The sequence below is a fragment of the Lithobates pipiens genome, unplaced genomic scaffold (genome assembly GCF_037356315.1).
Source record: "Lithobates pipiens isolate NorthernLeopardFrog02 unplaced genomic scaffold, aLitPip1_a1.2 Scaffold_18, whole genome shotgun sequence".
Lineage (NCBI taxonomy): Eukaryota > Metazoa > Chordata > Amphibia > Anura > Ranidae > Lithobates > Lithobates pipiens.
The window spans coordinates 554,397,261-554,408,924 of NW_027507758.1; positions in this window are offsets into that span (position 1 = coordinate 554,397,261).

The window sequence follows — 11,664 nt, forward strand, 5'->3', positions numbered from 1 at the left end:
GCAAATCGGATCATGTTTTGCTGGGGTTTTCTCCTTCCTTTTGGATCAACTGTGGGTGAAGGATTGTGTATAAGGGTTTGTGTAATTTTTTTTTTAATTGGTTGAACTAGATGGACTTTACTGTATTAGGGTCATGGGTTGCTGCAAAGTGTTAAAAGTGTCAGTTAGTGTCCGATTTTCCGCTGCAATATCTCAGTCCCATTTATAAGTCGCCATTTGCTAGTATAAAATTAAATAAAATTCCATAAGTAAATATATACCAGTTTGTAGATACTATAACTTTCCTATTGGTTCTAATCAATCGTTAAACGTTTATTGGAATTTTTTTACAAAAAACATGTTACAGAATACATATTGGCCTAAATTTATGAAGAAGTTAAAATTTTTACATTTTTTTTATCGGATCTGTTTTATAGCATACAGTAAAAAAAAAAATATATATATATATTTTATTTTTTAATTTTTTTTCTTAATAGTCTTTTTTTTTGTTTATAGCACAAAAAAATAAAACCCGCAGTGGTGATCAAATACCACCAAAAGAAAGCTCTATTTGTGTGGAAAAAAATCACATACATTTTATTTGGGTACAGCGTTACATAACCGTGCAAATGTCAGTTAAAATAACCAGCAATGAAATAAAAAAATAAATAGCAGTGACGTATCACAAAAAATGGCCTGGTCATGAAGGGGGGTAAATCTTCCAGAAGTCAAGTGATAAAACAGTGGGACCAGTAAATAGGTCTGCGCTACAGGAGAAGGAGGAGTCCAAAACAAAACAAAGCAAAGTAATATTGAAACATTTCCAAAGAGAACCTGAAATCAGTGTCACAATTAGATGTATCAGACATTGAATGAATATATTGATAAAAGTTATTTTATGATCCAAAGTATAACTAAAATGTAATCAAATGATCACCATCCTGTCTTCTGTTCAGGAGTAATACTTTTAAGTCATTTTCTTTCTATGGACGGATCTGCAGTTGTAGTATTTGGCCAGCAGATGGAGGCCCTTCTCTACATAAAAGCTGCACTGAGAAATAGCAATGAAGAGAAGAGGAAGGGAAATGTTTTGGTAATCTGCTGGAAGGAAGCAATTAGGAGTGTTTATATACAACTTGTCAGTGCCAATTTAAGATTCTCATGCAAAATGATTTATTTACAAGGCAATAATAATTCTTCCATGAGTATTTGTAACAGTATTTTTTTTTTTTTTATTGTCGGTGATGTGATGGGAAATTATGTAACACACAATAGTCTGCAGCAGCCAATCAGAAAGAAGATTAGAACACCTGGACAGAAAGCTGGTATCTGGGTTGCATGGGTAGCTGGACATAAAAGTGTTTTATAAATCTTAGAGACAGGGCTGTGTTGCCAATGACGTGGGGGGCTTGTTCCTCACTGAGGCTCAGTAATGTTGCTCTCTTTACACATGGCAACATTATTGAGCTGGTTGCTAGGGCCTTGACAGCTGGTCATATATACGTTCAGCCCCTGGGGTACCTGCACCATAAAAACCAATGAGGCTGTGCTGCCCAGCCACCTGCATTCCAGCAACCAATGAGGCTGTATGGCCCAGCCAACAGCATCCTAGCAACCCATGATGCACAGCTTGTTTGGTTACTAGGGCACTGGCAATTAGGTCACACAGCATCATTGGTTGCTGTGTCATCATCTAATTGGTCAACAGAACAACAGCCACAGGTCAGGTCAGGGTTTAGGAACTGACCACAGGCAGTCTATGTGGGGAGAAGATATAACCATTATACTAGTGGCATCTGTAGGGGGTGGCTATTGAGGCTACAGCCCAGAATCTGAGGCCTAAAGCCCCAAGTCTCTTGCCGCAGGGTCCCTGCCTAACCAGTGGGTCGTGGCTGTGGCGAGTGGGTGGGCTGCTTTAGAGAGGCGGATGAGAGGAGAGAAGTGAGCGAGTGGGCGGTTGAGCAGAGATTACATCATCTCTCTCCGCCCGCTCCACAGCACCGCTCTTCTGCCCTCACAGCTGGGCCTCTTTAAAGTGGGAGCTAGGTGCGGCGGGGAGCAGAGAGATGACATCATCTCTCACTGCCCGCCCCACATAACCATTCTCCTGCCCTCACTAAAGGAATCAGTGCTGCTACCAATGCAGTGACAATGCACATTTGGTGGCACTGGCTGGCATGGCAGGTGACAATTCACTTAGGTTGGCAAGTGACAATCCACATCTGGTGCCAGGTGATATGGCAAGTGACAACCCACATCTGGTGGCAGGTGATGTGGCATGTGACAATCTGCAAATGGTGGCAGGTGACATGGAAAGTGACAATCCGCATGATGATTGAAGTGCCAACACCAGCCATTGCCCGCAAAAAATTGTTTAGCCTGCAAAAAGGTTGGTGAAGGCTGCTATGGGCTCTAAAAAAATTACACTTTGCTACAATGTAAAGTAGTGAGTGTACAGCTTATATAACAGTGTAAATTTGCTGTCCCCTCAAAATAACCCCAACACACAGCCATTAATGTCTAAACCGCTGGCAACAAAAGTAAGTACACCCCTAAGTCAAAATGTCCAACTTGGGCCCAAATTGTCAATATTTTGTGTGGCTGCCATTATTTTCCAGCACAGCCTTAACCCTCTTGGGCATGGAGTTCACCAGAGCTTCACAGGTTGCCACTGGAGTCCTCTTCCACTCCTCCATGACAACATCACAGAGCTGGTGGGTGTTAGAGACCTTGCGCTCCTCCACCTTCCGTTTGAGGATGCCCCACAGATGCTCAATAGGGTTTAGGTCTGGAGATATGCTTGGTCAGTCAATCACCTTTACCCTCAGCTTCTTTAGCAAGGCAGTGGTCATCTTGGAGGTGTGTTTGGGGTTGTTATCATGTTGGAATACTGCCCTGTGAACCAGTCTCCAAAGGGAGGGGATCATGCTATGCTTCACTATGTCACAGTACATATTGGTATTCATGGTTGCTTCAATGAACTGTAGCTCCTTAGGGCTGGCAGCACTCAGGCAGCCCCAGACTATGACACTCCCACCACCATGCTTGACTGTAGGCAAGACACACTTGTCTTTGTACCCCTCACCTGGTTTCCGCCACACATGCTTGACACCATCCAAACTAAATAAATTTCTCTTGGGCTCATCAGACCACAGGACATGGTTTCAGTAATCCATGTCCTTAATATGCTTGTCTTCAGCAAACTGTTTTATGAGGGGGGAAAGGGAAAATTGCTAATTGGGCCCAATTTGGACATTTTCACTTAGGGGTGTACTCACTTTTGTTGCCAGCAGTTTAGACATTAATGGCTGTGTGTTGAGTTATTTTGAGGGGGCAGTACATTTACACTGTTATACAGGCCGTATGCCCACTACTTTTACATTGTAGCAAAGTGTCATTTCTTCAGTGTTGTCATATGAAAAGATACATTAAAATATTTACAAAAATGTGAGGGATGTACTCACTTTTGTGAGATATTGTATATAACAAGTATAATCAGTTCAACCAAACTGAGATGCACATAATATATTACCAGGTGAACACTAGAGGATATTCACATAACTCCAGAAATATTCACTATAAATAAAAAAGTCCAAAGTTTCTTAGAAAGCACCACATGGCCCAGAGAGCAACACAGACACCCACATGTAGAAGCAGAGGAGATCCAGAGGCAGAGAATGAGTATCAAAACCCTCCACCAATGGGTATCCTGCTTGCTCACTTTAGATGATGGACATCTGAGCTAACAGGAAGCCATACACCCATGTCCCCCTGAATTGGGGTGAAGGTAAAAACCCACGATGTAGACAGCAAGTGCCGGGCATTTACCATGTACCTCTAGATAAAACTAAAATCTAAGTGCTCTCTGCTAAACTTGCCAAGTCTTTATTAAAAAATGTGAAATACACTCATGTAATACAGGCTTATATGCATAGGACGAAGCTTCCTTCTCACACACAGGATGGCAGCAGTTGACATCATCCGAACGTGGCCCCCCTTCCTGTGCTCTTTATGTCTAATGGGACTTATGATGAAGTCCCATTGGACGCATCACATACGTGGGGAAGAGTCAAGAGGAAGAGCCTGGTTAACTATGTGCCTAACCAGTGTTTTACTATACTGTTAGAGTTGCTTTTACTAGGGGAAGAGATGGAATGTATTCATTATTATTATTTGTTGCAGGGACAAAAATGCCATCCCTTCCTACCTGTCAGAGCAGCAACCTGCCTTGTTTACATAGGCAGACTGCCGCTCTAACTCTGCCTAATGATTGGTGGGTGCCAGCGGACATCGAATCCACTGTACCCACTGATTGGCTCCCGCTGTGTGTAATACAATGTGCAGTAATGTGCTAATATGTCTGTGGTGCGCTGTCAAAAAATTATGTGCGCAATCACTAATGCAGTCGCTACTCATCACAATCCCAAAGTTTATCGACACAATGGGGGTTATTTACGAAAGGCAAATCCACTTTGCACTGTAATTACACTCGGAAGTGCAGTCGCTCTAAATCTAAGGGGTAGATCTGAAATGAGTGGAAGCTCTGCTGATTTTATCATCCAATCGTGTGCAAGCTAAAATGCTGTTTTTTATTTTCCTTGCATGTCCCCCTCGGATCTACAGTGACTGCACTTCCAAGTGCACTTGCAGTGCAAAGTATATTTTCCTTTAGTAAATAACCCCCAATGTAAATTAGCAGATTAATATATAGTAATAAAAATATTAACATATTACACACTTAAAATATAAGTTAATTGTTGGGCATAAGTGGGGTGATTTTGGTGTATTTATGTTTATTTTAATTAGTGTGCTTGGTAATTATGTTTTTTTTCCCCTTTTTGTGTATTTATCCTTTGTGGGCCATTTTTTGGTACTAAAACTTGTTCAATATAGTTCAAAGGATCCTCCTTAACCCCTGGGAGCCTATTGCACTCATAAAAAGGACCATCTAAAGTTCGCTCTCACAATTGACTTCAATACATTTGGCCATTATGACAAAATTTCAGGGAAATTTCAGGGAAATTAAAAGTCTGTTTTTTTTCTCTCCTAATAATTATTACTTATTAAACAGTTCAAATGAATATCTGAATGTAAACCATCTGGAAACAAGGCATTAACTTCAAAGCCCGTTTTTGTTCCTATTTTAGAAACGTCTCCAAGCCTATTAGAACCCTCCAGTATGCATTACAAGCTTGTAACCCATAAAACATAAGACATTGGGATGTTTATTACAAAGTTACAATGACAGCTATGGGATTTCTTCCCTTTCCTAGTACTATGAACATGCTCAGACAGCCTCTTCCTGTACATGGAGACCTTGGTGTAGCATGGGTCACACAAGAACCGATAAGTGCCTATTCTAATAGTCTTTTCTGGGGGTGGCTGCTTTGAAAAAAGAAGATAAAGCAACTTTATGTTTACCTGGTGGACACCCTAATTGTATTTTGTTTTTAGTGCTGTGCATATTTTATATATTTTCGTAAAAAAAAAGTGGTATTTGATTTTTTACGAACGGCAAATATACCATGAAAAGCTCCCGTCTGACTTTTTCTGTCGGACATTCTGCTTGTGTGTACAGGGCATAACACGTGCATGGTGAATGTGGTGCAGGCCCTCAGTGGAAAAAAAAAATCACACAAATGCAACAATGTTGTTAAAATGCATTTTATTTATTTTCTTAATTAAACTGTAACTAAAGGCAAAACTTTTATTTTAAATTTGGATAGATTTCAGAGGTTAAACTCACTTCCAGGTTTTTATTGCTGTCTTTATCCCTATTAGGCCCCTTACACACTGTCGGACCATTCACGTCCACCTGTCAGTTTTGTCAGCAGACCTGAACGGGCACTCCATGTTAGTCTATGGAGCGACGGTTGTCAGCGGTGACATGTCTGCTGACATCCGACCCGGGCCAATCCGCTAAAATCAGATGGATGGCCCTACATTCACATCTGTCCTTGGTGGATTGGATTGGGTGAGATCTGATGAAAACGGACATGCTGTCCGTTTTTCGTCCAATCTCTCCATAGCAAGCAGAGGCACTCAATAAGCCCCTCCCCGCTCAGTGAGCAGAGAGGGACCTATCATCTGCTGGCTCAGCGGAGATCAACGGAGAGATCAGCTACCATCAGTGGGGCTGGAGCCTTGTACATCAGGTCTGTTCATTGGGCTTTACAGTTGGCAGGAGTTACAGCCGAATCCTGCTCCCACAGCTAGACTGGATAGGAGAAGCTGCAGGCACAGGGTCTGCTGGGCGCTGTAGTCCTCCAGAAGCAGCCTGTGAAAAAGTGGTATTACATGTCCCAGGAGAAGTGAGCTGCTAAGGAGGAGGAAAGAGGCCTGGAAAGGCACAGGCTGTGGGGAGTCTCATGTGGCGAAAGGGAGAGGAAGGAGCTGTGTTGCCAGAAGATCCTGTTTGCTGTAGCATGGAGACTGAAGCCACCGTTTAGTGGCTGCTACTGCCAAGGTGACTGCAACGTGTGCACAGCGGACCATGGTCTGGAGGGACTCACAAAGCTGCAGCTGGAGGACTGTGCACCACAGTCATTAAAAGACTGGTTCCCATTTCTTATCCTGATCGGTTTTCACTAAAGTTGTGGTGTCCAGACCCATGTCATCTTAGTATTATAAGGCCCAGCATGCTGCAGAGAATATCTGCACCCAGCACATCTGCTGCTCATTCCAGGGTTGCTGCTACTGTGTTCAGGACTGGTGCCCTTACCCTCAGTGACCACAAGTGTTAGCCTTTTCGTGTAGCCAGTGTTGCCGATAAAAAGGGAAGGAATTTCTGATGAACTTGAGTGATAAGATGCCAAGATGCCTTTGGCCATCATATTTGCTATACTTCTGCTTAAGGAGACAGCACCACCCCTTTCTGGGACCCCCATGGAGTTTTTTCCAAGGAGTATCCCCCTTTTCCAAATTAGAAATACGAAAACTCTGTTTTGAGTGCTCTAATGTAGATTTGGGTCCCAACAGCTACTTAACTCTGACCCGTGGGAGGGCAATAATAAGGGGCTGTGACTCGTTAGCCATGGAGTGTATATCTTTCCCATTTAGGACATGCCCTTAAGTCATGGTCTAGGAGGTATAAAGTTTACCCCCTACCCACTTGAACAAGGATTACACTTTTAAGAGGTTAAGACAACATGTTGTTTGATATTTTTGTTATTGGTGCAGCAACTGCCATATGCCATTGTTTGCCACCATTTTTTAATATTGTTGTTGTTGCTGCTATTTTCTTTACCAAACATGGTGCCCAAATAAACAACCTTTCTTTCAGGCTTGCTATGTCAGACAGTGTGGTATTGCTTGGGTCGTTAACACAGTGCTTCCTTTGGAGTAAGTGCTACATTGGAAACACCTAAAAGTCATGATTTAGCCATATTTACTCATATTGTGTATATCACGAGAGCCTAAGAAATGTATATAAGGATCGTTTTTTTGGATTTCAGTGATATATGAACCCTGAAAGATTTGCCTGAACATGAACAATAATGTTGGCATTTTCTGTCCAAATACAATCTTATCAGATGTGTTCTCCACCCTTTCCCAGTGTACCAGCTTGTCACTCCACATTTATCTGGTCTCTACCATGAGGGCAGGGCCTCCTCACTGTCAAGGATTTTAAAGAAGTGTCCTTTCATTTGTCATCTTTTGTGACAATGAACAATATTGTTCTTAAGAACGAGTCAGGGAATTGAGTCTTCTTAGAAAATGATAAATGCTGCCTTTCTCATTTCAAAGATTAACAGGGACAAATTAAGAACAAATAATATTTTAAGCACAGTTAATATCTTTGTGAAATGAAGTCAGCCATGTTCTAGCTTAAACTAATCCTATGGTCTTTATTTGGAGGACAACTTTCTGCCAATCTACTGATTCAGGATCTGCAGATAAGGGGGAGGTAAGCACAGTGTGTAAATTAATGTTAATTTCTGTTTATTTAATTCCCAAATCCAGTCCTTGATTGTTCTAGCCAAATCTACCTCCAATCCTGTTATCTTATGCTATATCAAAACCGTAAAATTCAGTAGTTTTAATGCCAGATAATTTCAGTAACAGCATCCAGCAATCAGCAGCCACAGCTATGTAAGTGCAGCCTAAAATCCACAGAATTCTACCACTCTCACCCCACATAATGTACAAATCTCTGATCATTTTCTTTATTCACCAGAGACCTGACCAGTGGCGGCCTATCCATTAGGAGCGCTGGGGTACTACCCCCCCCCCATCCATGCGTCAGGCCCCCTGATCTGCATGCCGGGCACCAGACAAATGGATTTCAATTGGCGGAAGGGGGTGGTTTAAGCACATGATTAGAGCTAGAGGCTCTAATAGACTTCAAAAATGGGTGGGCTCGGTGCGCAGAGCATTGTGCCTGAAGCCCACCCAGTTGTGTGACAACTGCAAATGAATATTCGCTATTGAAACACTGATTCTCCTCTCAGCCATACAGGAAGTGGGTCATGAGATTGGCTGCCAGGAGGAGGAGGGAGGAGACGCAGATGAAGCGAACAAGCAGCCAGGGAGAACAGCACAGGGAAAAGCAGATGCCGCCTGCCACGCTGCCTGCGAGATTGGGCTAAGTGCGGGGCACCGACTATTGACTGACTGAGCAACCGTGAGGGGGGGCTGGTGCCCGTGACCCCCTGTTACCTGGCCAACCGACCGACCTGGGGGTCGGGGGCTGCCTTCCCGTGACCCATCAGCCACCACTGGACCTGACCAGCCCTCTTCTTGACATACGTGCCAGCTATCCCGTATTTTGGAAGAATCCAGATATGTTCCTAATAGTAAAAGGCCCTAAATGTGAATTTTGCAGTTTATTTCTGTTTAGGTAAATGCGATACAGTACTGATTCACATATTAAATGTAGGTGTAAGTATCTGTTTTTATCCTGCTTGTATGACTATTGCAAAGTAGCACCTTTCTTGTTCTGTATACTGGGTTTAATTCTCAGTATACATTCTTATTCTGTGGTGGCTAAGCTCAGCTAGAGAAAGAGAGAGTGCACTGCGCATGTATGTGGTTTTAGTAGCCTGGAGCATACACAATGGTATGGTCCAGCCAGACCAAATGGCAGGACAGAGGGGAATTTAAGGAATAGTTTTTTTTTGCAGAGTGCCCCTTTTTCCCCACAGCTACATGTGTAATGGGAAGAAGTATCACATTTGAAACAGGAGGATCTCTTCTATTTAGAAGATATGGATTGCAAAGATGGATTTATGGAAAAGTTGATAAAGGTGAACTTATACTTAAAATAGAACTAAAGGCAAAACTTTTGAGAGTTTTTTTTTAACCCATAACAGTTTTTTTATCTACTATCTGCATTCCTTTGGGGAGATTTCCCTTCACTTCCTGTTCCATAGCCAAAGCCGGAAGTGAGAGGAAATCCCTTTAAAATTAGGAAATTCTTGATTGTCACCAGGGTCACCAGATCTATTGTCCCCATTAGAAGATTTCCCATCCCTTACTGTTCTGAGGAAAACTCAAAATTTGGGATTTTTCTTTACATTTAATATTAATAATAAACAAAACAGAGGGGGTGAATCTCCCTAAAGGGACACAGCAATAAAAACTTTACAGGTGTTCTATTCTCTCTCCATTCTATCCAATACTAACAAAAAAGTCTTGCAAATCTAAAATAAGTTTCCTACCGTGGTGTTTAATCAGTGCCCAAGGCGAAGATGCTAAACTCTCCCACGCTCCTTCCCTCGGTTGGGGCTGAGGTGGTACAATGGGCTGTGTGGTAGACAGTGCATACAGAAGAAGGTAATCCTGTGGCCCCTTGCTGATGTTGGTGCCTGACTCGAGTGCTTGTGCTTGACGTTGGATAGATGGTGCTGCCACCGAAGAGGCACTGCTCTGTTCCGGCTGTGCCTTGCCTTCCAAGCAATGCAGTTCACTGAAGTTTACCGTAAGAGGGAGCACACTGTCACACATGAGATATGGTAGCTGTGAGCGGGGGGGGGGGGGGGGGGCGGGGGTACCCTCTACCCCACCAGTCTAATTAAGCTGGGTGCTTCTCATTCCATAGAGTTTAGCAGTTCAGAAGTTTAAAGAGTAGCAGTGAATGATGGTCATGTGTGGTGGTCCCCTACCCCCCAGATAAAAACTTCACCCTGGGCAGCTGCCCCTCCTGCCCCTACCCTTGCCATGGCCCTGAATGTATTTATGATATGACATGATGGATGGAGTGAAAACAGAAAATCCAAACTGCATGTTAATAAAAAGAAATGTTAACAACATATCACTGCTAAAAGTTACAGATTTATAAATAGTTAATAAATACGTGTACTTTTGGGAATATTACTAGAACTATGCTATGTACTCTATAAGGAAAATAGGCGTAAGCATACTATTAGTTTACAATATTATATTTGTGATTGAACATGTATTTATATTCCATTGTAAATTTTATTTCACATGGAATGAGGACCGCTGTCAGAAAGTCAGCTTCAAAATTAACTGCTGTTTTACAATGAGAGGCTAAAAAAAAAAATCTGTTCTTTTAAACTATTTTTAATGACCTGAAGTGGCTTTTCCTAAACCATTTTAAGTTGGGAAGTTGTCTTTATATATTCTAGGAAATCTCATCTTCACTCTCAGAGGGGGTAGGAGTTCCAATGTCAGGACACTTCCACCAGTGAGAAGATGACATGCCGGAAAGAGAACTGGGGGGGGGGGGGGGGGGGACAGAAATGTAGTTAGAAGTCAGGTTTTTATGATTTATACATGGATATCATTATATTGTGTTACATTGAGTCTAATGCTATGGAACAATTAGTGATTGATTATACGTTTTCAAACTATAGAAAAGGATAATTTTACATATAGCAAAGAATGATTTGGTCAGTTTTTCTGCCATCTGTCAAATGCAGATCTGGCTTCTATCACCCACTCACCTGCTACTGATCCAACAGTGCTTAGACATTCCTCGTTCAGGTTAACTGAGGCACGAAGTCATTCAACCTACTTCTTGTTAGCCCAATGTGTTAAGGTTCTACTCACTGCACTGGACTCACATGAAAATGCTGCAGAGAGTAGAGCCATGTCATTATGTGGTGTTGCTGTGTGCAGCATTTAGGACCCACCCACAGCTGGAGCAAGAAGGTGAAAAGGATCTGTGACGTTGCTGGACCAGACTGAAGACACCTGGAAAAAAGATATTATATATATTCCTGTAAAGGGTACATAGGCAGATAACCACCAGTGTTGTGGGGTTTAAAATCTCACTGACCACCAATGTTGCAGAATTGTAACAGGAAGGAGAGTTAAAGTGCCACTGATCACCAATAAGGAGTGGGGTTAAAATGCCACTGACAACCAATAATTGTGGTATGATTGTTTTTTTTGGGTGGTGGTGGGTGGGATTGGGTTGAAAATGTTTTGGGTTTATCAATGACATCTAAAGTGCAGTTTCATTCTCCAGGCTAAGGGCACTTTACCTACCCCAACATCACTTCATGTTTCTTAATTTACAAAATGCTGTGGCAAAAATATGATCACCTTGTGATGTCCACTTTCCATAGGACTCACTTTGGTGGAGTTAGTACTGTCTTGAAATTTTTACATTTGATATATTTTACACAAGAAATTTAAAAAATATATATAAAAAAACCCAGTGGTTATTAAATACCACCACAATAAAGTTCTATCTGTCTCAAAAAAGTGTTATAAAAT